The following is a 16,620-nucleotide window of genomic DNA, read 5'->3' on the forward strand; positions in this document are numbered from 1 at the left end:
ATCAGATCAGGAGGAAGAAGGGGAAATAGTGAAGGAAAACCCAGAAGGGGGCAGGAGATATTTATTTGCAACTGAGGACACCAACAAGCTCGTACAAACATTCAGAATTACAATGCAGGTGGAGGAAGTTCCAAAACTGCAGTCCATACAGGATGAGATGTTAGGGGGGTCTCAGAGCACAGAAGCAACAGGTATTCCCGGTGAATGACCATATCCGGGCTATGGTTCGGGAAGAATGGGAGGATGCGAAGAAATGCCTGGTGATACCCCGAGACTTTAAAAATTGTTTGCCCTTTGAACGAGAGGACATTAAGATCTGGGAGGAGGTTCCCAAGATAGACGTACCGGTGGCCAAACTAGGTAGAAAAATGTCTATATGTTTGAGGACTCCTCGAGCCTGAAGAGACCCTATGGACACAATGGCAGATAATCTGCTGAAGCGGGCTTGGGAAACGTCCGCAGCATTGATTAGAACGAATATATCCGCCATTTTAGTTGCCAGGTCCATGTTTCTGTTGATGGGGCAACTGGAGGAGTATTTGAGTAGTAAGACTCCTACAGAGGACATCTTGCCCTCCGTCCCGCTGATGAAGTTGGCCACAGCATTTCTGGCGGATACGTCCGCCGAGTCAATTAGGTTTTCGGCCATAAATAGTCCTTTGGCTAATGTGGCCTGCAGGGCCATCTGACTGAAGACCTGGTCAGGGGACAACAACTGTAAGAATAAATTATGCTCCATTCCCTTCTCAGGGTTCAGGGTGTTTGGGCCGGCCTTGATGATATCTTAGAGAAAACGTTGGATAAAAAGGGATTCCCTGAGGATTTGTTTAGAAGGACTTGGTCCTTTCAGAAACCTGGGCCATCTCGGAGGCAGTCCGATTATAGAGGCCAGGGGAGGTCCAGTAGAGGGAGCTACCATAAAGGAGGGAAAGTTAGAGGATCTCTCTTTGGGTCTGGTTCAAGATCAAGGAGGCAATGACTCCTTCCTGGTTGGGGGGTGACTCAGACAGTTTGTGGAAAGTTGGCACCATATTACCCAGGATCAATGGGTTTAAAGGGCCAAAAGAAGGGTTTATTGTTCCCCGTACTTTTCAGTGGGTTTTCTTGTGGTTGCAGACATAAGAGAGCTGGTGGACACAGCCGTTATTCCAGTCCCTTGGTTGGAAGAGGGCAAAGGCCACCATTCAACATTATTTACCATCAAAAAGCTCTCAGGCGAAACCCGCACCATAATAAACTTAAAGCCCTTAAATTTCTGGATACTGTACAAAAGATTGAGCATGGAATCAATAAAATCTTCCCCTTATAGACATTGGCACATTTATTTATGTGCACCCTAGGTCTAAAGAGTGCGTATTATTAGGTGCCAATACATCCTGTCACAGAAATTCTTGAGATTTGCAATAAAAATTCAGAATTGAACCTGTCACTTTCAATTTCAGTGCCTTCCCTTCAGTCTAGCCTCAACCCCTCGGGTCTTTACGAAATTGGTGTCAGAGATTGTAGCCTATCTAAGGAACATGGGAATAATTATAATTCCATATCTGGACGATTTCCTCTTGGTGGAGAGTTTGGTGGAAGAACTCCAGTCCCACAAGGATAAGACCATATCAGCCTTGGAGTACCTGGATTGGATCCTTAATTGGCTGAAGTCAGACTTGGTGCCAGGAAGCAGAAAGGTTTTCCTGGGAGTGCTGCTAGACTCCAGCGTAGAGCATCCTTCTTGCCTGGAGAAAAACAGGAAACCGTGAGAAACAGAATCCAGCTGTTCCTGAAGAGTCAGACTTCAATCAGGTCAGCGATGAAGATTCTAGGCCTGCTGACAGCTTGCATTCCCTGTGTCCTGTGGGCCCAGATCCGGTCCAAATCATCAAACTACAGGAAGCTGTACGCTGTGTGGGAAGTCCAAAGTTGAAATCAATCGTTGCTAAAAGAGCCGCACGTCAAGATCTTATCGGGCAATGTAATGACTGTGTCCTTCTTGTGACACCAGAGAGGCCCGAGACACCGTGCACTCCAGGATTTGTTGTCCAGAACCTTTTCGTGGGCAGAGAAAACAGTCCTTTCAGTGGCGGCAGTTCATTTGTACTGATCCCACAATGTAGGGCGGCACGGTGGCTCAGTGGTTAGCGCTGCAGCCTTGCAGCGCTGAGGTCCTGGGTTCGAATCCCACCAAGGACAACATCTGCAAGGAGTTTGTATGTTCTCCCCGTGTTTGCGTGGGTTTCCTCCGGGTACTCCGGTTTCCTCCCACATTCTAAAGACATACTGATAGGGAATTTAGATTGTGAGCCCCATCGGGGACAGTGATGAAAATATGTGCAAACTGTAAAGCGCTGCGGAATATGTTAGCGCTATATAAAAATAAAGATTATTATTATTATTATTATTATTATTATTATTATTATTATTATTTCTTGAGCAAACAGAAGGTCTGGCCAACAGAGTGGAAACTGAGTGAGGAAGTATTCCAGCAGTTATGCCATCTATGCCATCTTTGGGGTACACCTTACATAGACTTGTTTGCGACAAGAAAGAACTTAAAGGTTGCTAGATCTTACTCTCCCTAATCTCGCAGACAATCCAGAAGTGGTCGACGCGTTGAGTCAGAGGTGGGAAAGGACACGGTCCCCGGTGGCACTCATCCCAAGAGTGCTCAGAAAGATCTAGGAGGATCAGACGAGGGTACTTCTGATCATTCTGCTTTTGCAGAAGAGAAGTTGGTTGACGATGCTAAAAACCATGGCCTTGGAAGATCCTGTTATGTTTCTTGGAGAAGAGATTTGATTCACCAGGGCCTAGTCTTCCAAAGATTTTATATTTTCTATTTTCTTCATGCAGGGTTTAATAACTGTTTCAAACCAAGCACCCTTAAGGCCAGATATCAGCATTGAGTATATCCATTGGCTTCTCAACCGTGGGTAGCTAGGTTTGTCAGGGCAATACAGAGTTTGAGGCCTACTATAAGACGGTTGGTGCCCCATCCCACCCCCGTGGGATTTGAATCTAGTACTTAAAGCCCTTTTGTAAAGATCCTTATGTAACTGGGGGAAAATGGGTCCATTTCATGTCGGACCATCAAAATGGCGTTTTTAGTGGCCTTTACTACCCGAAGAGGGTAGGAGAGATTCAGGCCCTGTCCTCCCAGGATCCGTATCTTCATATATGGGATAATCGTATAGTCCTTAAGCCCCAAGGGTGGTTTGCACGTTCATGACCGGGCCAATTTTTACAATTCTGACCACTGTCCCTTTAAGAGGTAATAACTCTGAAACGCTTCCATGGATCCCAGTTATTCTGACATTGTTTTCTCGTGACATATTGTACTTCATGTTAGTGGTAAAATCTCATTTAAATAACTTGCGTTTATTTGTGAAAAAATCGGAAATTTGGTGACAATTTTGACAATTTCGCAATTTTCCAACTTTGAATTTTTATGCCCTTAAATCACAGTGATACAGCACACAAACTTGATAAGTAACATTTCCCACATGTTTACTTTACATCAGCACAATTTTGTAACCAAAATTTTTTTTTTTGTTAGGAAGTTATAAGGGTTAAAAATTAACCAGCGATTTCTCATTTTTGCAACACCATTTTATTTTTACAGACCACATCACATTTGAAGCCACTTTGAGGGGTCTATATGATAGAAAATGCCAAAAAATGACACCATTCTAAAAAACTGCACTCCTTAATGTGCTGAAATCCACATTCAAAAAGTTTATTAACCCTTTAGGTGCGTCACAGGAATTTTTTGAATATTTAAAAAAAAAAAAAAAACGAACATTTAACTTTTTTTCACAAAAAAAATACTTCAGGTTCAATTTTTTTCATTTTACCAAGGGTAATAGGAGAAATTGGACTGAAATTTATTGTGCAATTTGTCCTGAGTACGCTGATACCTGATATGTGGGGGGGAACCACTGTTTCGGCGCATGGCTGAGCTCAGAAGGGAAGGAGCGCCGTTTGACTTTTTCAATGCAAAATTGGCTGGAAATCAGATCGGACGCCATGTCACGTTTGGAGAGCCCCTGATGTACAAAAACAGTGGAAACCCCCCACAAGTGGCCCCATTTTGGAAACTAGACCCCCCCCCCCCCCCCCAAGGAACTTATCTAGATATGTGGTGAGAACTTTGAACCCACAAGGGCTTCGCAGAAGTTTATAACGTACAGCGGTACAATTAAAAAATCATATTTTTTCCACAAAAATGATCTTTTCACCCCCAATTTTTATTTTCCCAAGGGTAACATGACCCTAAAAGTTATTGTGCAATTTGTCCTGAGTACGCTGACACCCCATATGTGGGGGTAGCCCACTATTTGCGCGCATGGCAGAGCTCGGAAGGGAAGCAGCTCCACTTGACGTTTTTGGCTGGAATTGAGGTCGGACACCATGTCGCGACTGGAAAACCCCTGATGTACCAAAACAGTGGAAAACCCCCACAAATGACACCATTTTGGAAACTAGACCCCCCCCCCCCCCCCCCCCCCCAAGGAACTTATCTAGATGTGTGGTGAGCACTTTGACCCCTCCAGTGCTTCACAGAAGTTTATAATGCCCGGGCGTGAAAATAAAAAAAATCGTATTTTTTCCACAAACGTGATCTTTTAGTCACCAATTTTTTTTATTTTCCCAAGGGTACCTGGAGAAATTGGACCCCAAAAGTTGTTGTTCAATTTGTCCTGAGTACGCTGATACCCCATATGTGGGAGAAAACTACTGTATGGGCACACGTCGGGTCTCGGAAGGGAAGTAGTGACGTTTTGGAATGCAGACTTTGATGGAATGGTCTGCGGGTGTCATGTTGCCTTTGGAGAGCCCCTGATGTACCTAAACAGTGGAAACCCCCCACAAGTGTCCCCATTTTGGACACTAGACCCACCCCACAGAACTTATCTATATGTGTGGTGAGCACTTTGAACCCGTTAAACACTGTTTGGGCGCATGGCAGAGCTTGGAAGGGAAGGACCACCATTTGACTTTTTCAACTCCGAATTGGCTGGAATTGAGATCAGACGCCATGTTGCATTTGGAGAGCACCTGATGTGCCCAAACAGTGGAAACCCCTAACCCCAACACACCCCTAACCCTAATCTCAGCCCTAACCCTAATGGGAAAATGGAAAGAAATACATTTTCTTTTAATTTTATTATTTTTCCCTAACTAAGGGGGTGATAACGGGGGGTTTGATTTACTATTTATGGCGGGTTTTTATGTTTGGCAGCTGTCACACGCTAAAAGACGCTTTTTATTGTAAAAATAGTTTTTGCATCACCACATATTGAGAGCTATAATTTTTCCGTATTTTGACCCACCGAGTCATGTGAGGTCTTATTTTTTGCGGGACGAGTTTACGTTTTTATTGGTACCATTTTCGGGCACGTGACATTTTTTTTATCGCTTTTATTCTGATTTTTGGGACGCAGAATGAACAAAAACCAGCGTTTCATGAATTTCTTTTCGGGGGGTGCGTTTACACCGTTCCGCGTGCAATAAAAGTGATAAAGCCCTTTTATTCTTCGGGTCAGTACGGTTACAGCGATACCTCATTTAGGTCGTTTTTTTATGTTTTGTCGGTTTTATGCAATGAAAACTATTTTATATAAAAAAATTATTTTTGCATCGCTTTATTCTGCGAGCTATAACTTTATTTTTTCGCTGATTATGCTGTATGGTGGCTCGTTTTTTGCGGGACCAGATGTTTTCAGCGGTACCATGTATATTTATATGCGTCTTTTTGATTGCGCGTTATTGCACTTTTTGTTCGGCGTATGATAATAAATCATTTTATTGCTTCGTTTTTTATTTTTTAAGGGGTTCGCTAAAGGGGTTAACTAATGGGACAGTTTTATAGGGCAGGTCGTTACGGAGGCGGCAATACCAAATGTGTACTTTTATTATTATTATTTTTTTTTTGTTTTTTTGTATATTTCAAAAAAAATTGAATTTATTGGGGGAATATTTTTTTTTTTTTTTTTTTCTAATTTGGCGATTTTTATTTAATAATAACACTTTTTTTGTTTTTTAACTTTATTACATTGTCCCAGGTGGGACATAACTGTCCTGTGACAGATCGCTGATCTGTCACATCACAGATCACTGTGACAGGCAGTGCAGAAGGCTTCCTCGTGCCTGCTATTTGCAGGCACTGAGGAAGCCGGTTCCCTGCAGGCCCCCGAAGGTCCCCGTCGCCGTCTTGGATTCGGGGGCCTGCAGGGAAGGAGCCCCTCAGCAGCGCTGCACATTGCGTTGCCGTGGGGGGCTCAGGGAAGCACGGAGGGAGCCCCCTCCCTGCCGAAGCTTCCCTTTAACCCCCGATAAACTGAGATCGTGTTTGATCGCGGTGTGCAAGGGGTTAACGTGTCGGGGGCGGTCCGTGACCGCCCCTGACACATTGTGCCGGGTGTCAGCTGTGATAATCAGCTGACACCCGGCCGCGATCAGCGGCGCTCACCACGTGGGCGCCGCTGATCGCTATGACGTACTATCCCGTCCCTGGGAATTAAGTCCCAGGGCACATGGACGGGATAGTACGTCATATGGGATGAAGGGGTTAAATTAGATCCTGCTTTTTTACCAAAGGTAGTGTCCACTCAAAATCTATACCAGGAGATAATCTTGCCTGCCTTTTGTGAGAACCTGTAGAATCAGTGTTTTCCACCCCCCCCGCATTGGACGTTAGACAGGGAGTCATTAAGTATCCAGAGGCTCTGCTAGTTCGAGGCAGGATGCTACATGTTTTATTTGGGGGCACAAATGGAGGGAAAGAAGCTTCCAGAGCCACTATTGCAAGATGGATCATTTCGGCATTCTCCCTTGCTTACGGTTCAGAGGGGATTATTCCCTCTGAAGGATTAAGAGCCCACTTGACGAGAGCAGTTTCCACATACTGGGCTGAGAGGGCAGGGCCGTCAGTCAAGAAAATATGTAGGGCCACAGCGTGGCCCAGATTAAATACAGTTTGTAAACATTATACATTAGGTGTATTATCTGGTCAACAAACTTTGGTAGGAAGGTTTTCCAGGCAGTGTTCCCACCCTGAGGAGGTACTTTGGTATTCTCGTGGTGCTGTCAGGATGGACGTCCTGGAAACATAATTACCGGCAGGTCTAATACCTATGTTTCTACGAGTCCATCCTGACAGCACGGTTAGTTCCCTCCCTGTTAATGTTTGTTTTCATGATGTCTTGATGAGATATCGAATGTAATAAATTTAGGTTGCATCAATCCTGGTGTGGTACTTGGAAAAGCACTAGGGGAGGTGGGTGGGAGGGGCCTTTTAGCCTCTTGTGTGTTTCCTGTCCCCCTGGCTTCTTTTACACTTGCCGTGTTTTTGCGGCCCCAATGCATTTTTATGGGGCCGTAAAAAACGGCCTGCAAAAATTAGTAGGAAGATCGTGCTCCGTATGGATGTATTTGCTGCCGTGAAATAATATCCAGCTTGCTCGATATTTTTCACGGCTTAAGGACATGGCTGTAATGCATTTCAATGGTACAGCAAAAACAACGTTAAGTTGTTTTTGCGGTCCACTTATTATTTATTTATTGTTATAGCTCCATTTATTCCATGGCGCTGTACATGTAAGGAGGGGTATACATAATAAAAACAAGTACAATAATGTTAAGCAATACAAGTCATAACTGGTACAGGAGGAGAGAGGACCCTGCCCGCGAAGGCTCACAATCTACAAGGGATGGGTGAGAATACAGTAGGCGAGGGTAGAGCTGGTCATGCAGCGGTTTGGTCGATCGGTGGTTACTGCAGGTTATAGGCTTGTCGGAAGAGGTGGGTCTTCAGGCTCTTTTTGAAGGTTTCGGTGGTAGGTGAGAGTCTGATATGTTGTGGTAGAGCGTTCCAGAGTAGGGGTGATGCGCGAGAGAAATCTTGTATGCGATTGTGGGAAGAGGCGATAAGAGGGGAGTAGAGAAGGAGATCTTGTGAGGATCGGAGGTTGCATGCAGGAAAGTACCGGGAGACGAGGTCACAGATGTATGGAGGAGACAGGTTGTGGATGGCTTTGTATGTCATGGTTAGGGTTTTGTACTGGAGTCTCTGGGCAATGGGGAGCCAGTGAAGGGATTGACAGAGGGGAGAAGCTGGAGAATAGCGGGGGGACAGGTGTATTAGTCGGGCAGCAGAGTTTAGAATAGATTGGAGGGGTGCGAGAGTGTTCGAGGGGAGGCCACAGAGCAGGAGGTTGCAGTAGTCAAGGCGAGAGATGATGAGGGCATGGACTAGTGTTTTTGCAGATTTTTGTTTGAGGAATGAAGGGATTCGTGAAATATTTTTGAGTTTAAGTCAGCAGGAAGTGGCACTGTATTTGTGGATCGCCTTTTTTTTCCGTTATTTATACAACAGGGAAAAATGGCAATCCAAGAAGGTTTTTTTGCGGCCCGTTTTTGCGTAATACCATGAAAATCACGGCAATACGGCCCGCAAAAAATACGAGTGTAAAAGCGGAGGAGGATGGTGCGGTCAGGATAGACTCCTGGAGACGTAATTACTGGTAGATCTAATACCTATTTTTCTCCCCACTCTTCCATAATGGCCACCTCCTATGGAGTTTATGACTTATTGTAGTCATAAGGACAGATACACCAGTTTCTACTTCTGAACTTTGCAGCTCCTTCAGGGTTAACTTTTGGTCAGAGATTGACGGCGGCATTTAACAGGTTAACATCTACGGTGGATCGCGATAACACCGAACTTTTTTCTATTCTTAAAATCATAACAACCCAAAACATCCAAATGACCCTGATCAAAAGTTAACATACCCCATTTATTAATACCTTGTATTGCCCCCTCTAACATCAATGACAACTTGAAGTCTTTTGTGGTAGCTGTGGATGAGGTTCTTTATTTTCTAAGATTGTAAAGCTGCCCACTCTTAGCAAAAAGCCTCCAGTTCCTGTAAATTCCTGGGCTGTCTAGCATGAATTGCGTGCTTGAGATCTCCCCAGAGTGGCTCAATGATATTGAGGTCAGGAGACTGAGCTTGCCACTGCAGAACCTTCATTTTGTTCTGCTGTAGCCAATGACCGGTCGACTTGGCCTTGTGTTTTGGACCGTTGTCATGTTGGAACGTCAAAGTACGTCCCATGCACAGCTTCCGGGCTTGATGATTGCAGTATTTGCTGATAACGTGCTGCATTCATCTTTCCTTCAACTTTGACCAAGTTTCCTGTGCCTTTGTAGCTCACACATCCCCAACACATCAGCGATTCACCTCCGTGCTTTACAGTAGGAATGGTGTTCCATTCATCATAGGCCTTGTTGACCTCTCTCCAAATGTAACGTTTATGGTTGTGGCCAAAAAGTTACATTTTGGTCTCATCACTCCAAATTACCTTGTTCCAGAAGTTTTCAGGCTTGTCTCTGCTGTTTTGCGCATTATAGGCCAGAATACTTTGTGGCATTTGCACAGTAATGGCTTTCTTCTGGTGACTCGACCATGCAACACATTTTTCAAGTGCCTCCTTATTGTGCATCTTGAATCAGCCACACCACTAGTTTTCAGAAAGTCCAGTATTTCAGCTGTTATTTGTGGGCTTTTCTTTGCATCCCGAACAATTTTCCTGGCAGTTGTGGACAATTTTGTTGGTCTACCTGACCACGGTTTTGTTTGTAAAGAGCCCCTGATTTTCCATTTGTTTATCACAGCTTGAACGCTGCTGACTGGCATTATCAATTCCTTGGATATCTTTTTGTATCCCTTTGCTGTCTTAGTGTGAGTGCACATGCCGCGGATTCACCTGTGGATTTTTCCGCTCGGATTTGCAGGTAAAACTGCAGGTAAAGTGACCTGAGGTTTTCCCATGCGGGTGGACAATGGAACAGGTGTCAAACCACTGCGGAATCCACAGAAAGAATTGACATGCGGATTTAAAACTGCAGCAAATCTGCGCGGAAAAATCTGCAGCATGTGCACTGCAGATTTGAAATCCCTTAGGCTAACGTTATACTGTACAATGTCTGCGGAACTGCTGCGGATCTGCAGGGCCAAATCCGCAGTGGAGCCGCAGCAGAATCCGCACTTTTGCACATACCCTTATGCACACACTGATTACAAGCAAACAGGTCACAAGTGAGGATGTTACCTTTAGTAGTCATTCAAACCCATTTGTGTCAACTTCTGTGTATGTTATCAGGCCAAAATCACCAGGGTATGTAAACTTTGGTCAGGGTCATTTGGATGTTTTGGGTAGTCATTATGATTTCAGCCCTTTCTGCCAGCTGACGTACTATACCGTCCATGTGCCCTGGCACAATTTGACCATGGTCGGTATAATACGTCATAGCGGTTGGCCGCGCACACGGGTGGTGTGCGGCCGAGTGTCAGCTGATTCTCACACTGCGAACACGATCGCAGCATTCCGGGAGCAGACAGAGGGCTGACAGCTCCCTGCCTTTGGATCAGAGACCCCGCGGCGGCATGCGGGGTCCCAATCGTTGCCATGGTAACCTGATGTCATGACACCATCTAGGTTACCTGAGCAAAGAAACTTCCTGTCGTGCAGTTCATGTCTGGAAGTCTCTCAGGTCAGTGTGCAGTAAGTACAGCACTGACAGCTTCTAAAAGCGATCAGCCTGCAAAAAAATGATAGTCCCATAGTGTGACAAAGTGTAAAAGTTAGAATAAAGTAAAAAAAAAATGTTTTAATAATTGTAAAATTAGTGTTTAAAAAATCATCAATATTTATTTTATCACTAAATATTTTAATGAAAAAAAACTTAACAATAAAAGTACACATTTGGTATCGCCGCGTCCGTAATGACCCTGTTAGCGTGGCTGGTCTGGATCCGGAATCTCCAGGAGTGGACCCTCTGGGCCGTGGCACAGAGGGGCCCCGGACGAGCTGCCAGGTGGAACCGACCCCCTATACAGGGACCGTTAGGAGCAGGCCCAGGGGTTCGAGCACCACGATAGCCGGTACTGAGAGGGGCGGCTCAGGATGGACTGGAGTAGGACTGTGGGACAGAAGTGTAGATGACAGAACAAAGCTGGAACACAGGAGACAAGAGTGGAGTAAGACTGTAGACTGGAACGTGGAGGGATGGCTGGAGCAGGAACACAGGAGACAGGATTAGAGGAGGACGGAAGGACTGGAGCAGGATGGAACTGGAACACCGGAGGCAGGACTGGAGTAGGACGGAAGGACTGGAGCAGGATGGAACTGGAACACCGGAGGCAGGACTGGAGTACAGAATGGGACACGGATAGCCGGACTGCGAGGCTGCTGCAGGGAGCACACGAGAACGGGACTGTGAGACTGCAGAGAGCACATGAAGAAGCGAGGCCCAGTGTGCTAGGAAACAATGATCAGGCGCCTCCCTCAAGGGGAAGCGGCCTGATATGCCCGTCTGGTCTGCCATTGGTCAAGGGGTGCTTCCAGGTCAGGGCATAGCCAGAGCACAAGAACCAAAAGGGAGGCGCGGCCTATGGCGCATGCGCATTGCATGCAAAGACGCTGTCGGCCGCGCGCCTGTCAGAGCTGGCTGTCAGGCGGCGAGGGGCTGCGGCGTGGGAGCGATGGCCGGGTGAGCATGCAGAGACGGCGTGACAGACCCGACCTAACCCCTTTAGTGAACACCATACAAAAGGCATAAAACAATGCTTCATCATTATACCGCTGAACAAAAAGTGGAATAACGCGATCAAAAAGACGAATATAAATAAACATGGTACCACTGAAAACGTCATCTTGTCCTCTTGTTGCTCAAACAATCAAAAATGCCCCCTTCCCCCATAGAGATTCATTAGTTGATGGGTTTTTGTTCATTCTGCCTCCCAAAAATCGGAATAAAAAGCGATCAAAAAATGTCATGTGCCTGAAAATGGTACCAATAAAAATGTCAACTCGTCTCGCAAAAAACAAGACCTCACATGAGTCTGTGGGCCAAAATATGGAAAAATTTTAGCTCTCAACATGTGGTGATGCAATAACAATTTTTTGCAATAAAAAGCGTCTTTTAGTGTGTGAACGCAGCTAAACAGAAAATCCCGCTAAAAGACCTCTTTCACACGTCCTGATATTTCCGGTACTGGAGAGGTCAGTGTCCGTGTGTGTGTAATACTTGCGGCATGCGTGTGCCGCATCAGTACAACGAGGACGAGCGTCAGGGAAGAAGCGTTAGGCCGGGGTCACAGTAACCGACGCAAAATACGGTCAGTATTTTACATGCGTAATATGGATGAATGGCCCCTAAACAGTGCTCCGTAGGTCATCCGTAATCAAGGTGTGGTCGCGTATTTTGCGCATGTAAGCATCCTTATGGCGAGATTTTCTCACAGGCTTGCAAAATGGACATATAATGGAGCCCTATGACAGGGTTTATAACAGAAACCAAAGAATAGATATAGACACATAGAATGTGTGTGTATATGTATGTGTGTGTGTGTTTGTGTATGTATATATATATATGTGTGTGTGTGTGTGTGTGTGTATGTATATATCTATATCTATATCTATCTATTCATTCGTTTCTTTATTAAAACTGTCAGTGTGAGTTTACTGTATAGCGCACTGAATTGCCGGCTTTGCTAAAAGACACCTGGTGCGTATTTCTTGCAAGTCACATGTGTGGTCCGTGTGTAAGCTGTATTTTTTCTGCGCACGTATAGACTTGCATTGGCGTACTAAAAAATGCTGCGATTGGCACGGAGCGTAGAATACGGATGAGAAATATACGCCTGGTGCGAGGGACCCCATAGAGAATCATTGGTCCGTGTCTAATGCGTGCTTTTAGCGCCTCTCACTCGGCCGTATTCCTCGCCAGTGTGACCCCCGGCCTTAAAGTAAGCGCTGTTTCCCGGCGTCGGGTGCTGAACACTCTCGTCATTCTCACCTGCTTTGCCGGCGATCGGCACAAGCAGGGGAGTGACTAGAGACGTGTTCAGCACCCGGTGGCGGGGAACAACGCTTACTGTAACGCTTTTTCCCCAGCGCCGATGCGTGTCACATGGATGACATCGATGTGTGTTGTGTGTGTGCTGGATGTTTTGTGACTCTTGCTGACAGTAAAAAACGGACATGTCCGTGTGTTTTGCCCACAGCCACCCGGTCCGTAGAAACACACATATGCAAAGACCCATTCACTTGAATTCGAAAGTAGCTCTCCGTTCCTCCCAAGTCTCTCTGCATGGCTGCCCAATGGTATAAAATTCTGTAACGCACCCTTAATGTCAATATGATCATTTCTCCCCTAGATGAATTCATTGAGAAGTGTAGTTCTTAAAATGGGGTCACTTATGGGGGGTTCTGCTGTTTTGGCTCCTGCAAACCATAATGGTAAAATCTGGCGCTCCTTCCCTTCTGAGCTCTGCCATGCGCCCAAACAGTGGTTTACCCCCACATGAGGTATCAGCATACTCGGGACAAATTGCACAGCAACTTTTGGGGTCCAATTTCTCCTGTTACCCTTGGGAAAATAAAAAAAAAAAAATTGGATCTGAGGTAATTTTTTTTTGTGAAAAAAGTTTTCTTTTTTTTTTTGTTAAACATTACAAAAATTCCTGTGAAGCACCTGAAGGGTTAATAAACTTCTTGAGTGTGGTCTTGAGCACTTTGAGTGGTGCAGTTTTTAGAATGGTGTCACTTTTTGGTATTTTCTTTCATAAAGACCCATCAAAGTGACATCAAATATGATGTGGTCCCAAAAAAAAAAAAAACATAAAATTTGAGAAATCGCTGGTCAACTTTTAACCCTTATAACTTCCTAACAAAAAAAAAATTGGTTCCAAAAGTGTGCTGATGTATAGTAGACATGTGGGAATTATTTATTAACTACTTTGTGTGGTATGACACTGATTTAAGGGCCTAAAAATTAAAATTTGGAAAATTGTGAAATTTTTGCTAAATTTCTGTTTTTTTTCTCACAAAATAAACACCAGTCATATCAAAGAAATTTTACTGCTATCATAAAGTACAATATGTCATGAGAAAACATTCTCAGAATCAGTGGGATACGTTGAAGCGTTCCAGAGTTATTACCTCATAAAGGGACAGTGGTCAAAATTGTAAAAATTGGCCGGGTCATACCCAAAAACCCACTGGTCTGCATACTGGGATATGTGGAGGAAATTGAAATAGTTAATAGTGCAAAGCTTGCTATAGCCAGACTACTATATGTAGCAAAGAAGCTGATTGCGAGGAACTGGATCAGGAAAGAACCACCTTCTGGGAGAGAGTTTGTGAAACAGGTGTCTTGCATCATCCAGCTGGAGGAAAGGATATATGCTAAAAGAGGCAATTCTAAAACCTATGAGAGGTTGTGGAATCCCTGGTTACAATACGGTACAGTTAACTCATGGGAGTGTGCTATATTTTACAATGCTAGTGTTGTGGATAGACCATTAATACCCGGACATAGGAACATTTCTGTTTTGTATGGTTTGATTGACAATATGGGTAAAAAGGATGACTAATGGTAAATTACAGGTAAGAGAAATCTTATGGAGAAAAGAGTTATATAAGCTGTCTACATGGGGGGGGGGAACAGGGATGTTCAATTTGTAAATCTATTGTTTGTGGAAGATTTACTGTATATTCTGTATTTTGAATTCTAATTAATAAAAATCTATTTGATCAAAAAAAAAATTGGCCGGGTCAGAAAGGTGAAAACATGCTCGGTCGCGAAGGGGTTAACCTGGGGGGGTGTAAAGAGGTTAAAAAGAAAAAACACAGTAATTTGACGTTAAATGGCTTCACCCAACCAGTAACCATGAGTAGAGAAAAAGTTTTGGTGTTATTCATATTCTCTGGAAAAAGGCCAAGAAAGCAAAAATTCTGCCGTGTTATGCAAACTTTTTTGAGCACATCTGTGTGTGTGTATGTATATGTATGTGTCTATATACAGCTCTGGCAAAATTAAGAGACAACTGCAAAATTTTCATTTTGTCTGTGTTCTCTCTGTATATTGAGTAACATGTAAATTGAATTTATTCTATAAACTACTGACAACATGTCTTCGAATTTCCAAGCACTAAATTTTGTATTTATTTTCAGAAAATTAGAAATGGTCAAAATAACAAAAAAAAATGCAGTGCTTGCAGACCTCAAATAATGCTAAGAAAACAAATTCATAATCATTTAAAAACAACAATACTAATGTTTTAACTCGGGAAGAGTTCAGAAATCAATATTTTGTGGAATAACCATGATTTTTAATCTCAGCTTTCATGCATCTTGGCATGCTTTCCACCAGCCTTTCACACTGCTTTTGGATGTCCTTATGCCACTCCTGGTACAAAAATTTAAGCCGTTCTTTGTGTGATGGCTTGTGACTATCCACCTTCCTCTTGATTACATTCCAGAGGTTTTCAATGGGGTTCAGGTCTGGAGATTGGGCTGGCCATGACAGGGATTTGATGTGGTGGTCCTTCATCCACACATTGATTGACCTAGCTGTGTGGCATGGCGCACTGTCCTGCTAGGAAAAACCACTTCTCAGAGTTGGGGAACATTGCCTGAGCAGAAGGACTCAACTGTTTTTCTAGGATAACCTTGTATGTGGCTTGATTCATACGTCCTTCGCAAAGATTAACCTGCCAAATTCCAGCCTTGCTGAAGCATCCCCAGATCAGCACCTATCCTCCACCAAATTTCACAGTGGGTGCAAGACACTATGGCTTGTACGCCTCTCCAGGTCTTCGTCTAACCATTAGATGACCAAGTGTTAGGCAAAGCTGAAAATTAGACTCGTCAGAGAAGATTACCTTAATCCAGTCCTCTATGGCCCAACCCTTATGGTCTTTGGTAAACTTCAGCCTGGCTCTCCTTTGCTTCTCATTGATGAAAGGCTTTTTTCTATGTTTACATGACTTGAGCCCTGCTTCTAGGAGCCTGTTACAAACTGTTCTTGCCGTGCACTTCACCCCAGCTGCCACTTTCCATTCCTTTTGTAGGTCACTTGATGTCATCCTGTGGTTGCTGAGGGATGTTCTAATAAGATGACGGTCAGTGGACAGTCATTCTCGCCCTCTGCCAGCTTGTAACTTTGTTGTCCCCAATGTCTGCTGTTCGACCTTGTTGTAATGGACTGTTGTCTTAGAAATTTTAAGTATGGAGGCAAGATGATGCTTACTGTATCCCTCTGCTAGTAAAGCCAGAACTGAGCCCTTCTTTTCCTCACTCAAGACTTAACTTTTAACCATGCCAAAGGAGTTGAAAATAAATTTTTTCATTCCTATTACTTTTGGGATATTACTAGCACTTGTTTTGCCATCCAGCTTGGCCTATTGCAAGAGGATTGTGAACACCACAGCAGGGTTTTTTATACTTTCCTTGATTAAATAAGATTTGGTTCAGGTGATCACCTAATCAGAAGCACATTAAGTAGAATGAGTTATATTCTGGTTGGAATTCAACGGACACTGGAATGGAATGGCTGTCAGACATGTAGAGAAGCTGATTTTTATAAAACTGTGCAGTGGTCTCTTAATTTTTGCCAGAGCTGTATATATTCATAAATTACTTAAACTGTGGATATGTGTAATAATGAGAAATGACCTAGTAAAAGTATTTAACACGATTTCTGTAATTTAATACTATTTACAAAAGATTTTTTGCCTTTTACACACACACACACACACACACACACACACACACACACTC

The 16,620-nt window shown here is 44.0% G+C and overlaps 1 protein-coding gene across 1 annotated transcript in view; it reads left to right on the forward strand.

The window, feature by feature from the left end:
- The window catches only part of LOC141074255 (oocyte zinc finger protein XlCOF8.4-like), a 50,839-nt gene that overhangs the window by 13,916 nt on the left and 20,303 nt on the right, over positions 1-16,620 (forward strand). The gene's annotated exons all lie outside the window — the stretch shown is intronic.

Source organism: Dendrobates tinctorius, unplaced genomic scaffold (genome assembly GCF_039654945.1).
Source record: "Dendrobates tinctorius isolate UK_male_01 unplaced genomic scaffold, ASM3965494v1 ptg000331l, whole genome shotgun sequence".
Lineage (NCBI taxonomy): Eukaryota > Metazoa > Chordata > Amphibia > Anura > Dendrobatidae > Dendrobates > Dendrobates tinctorius.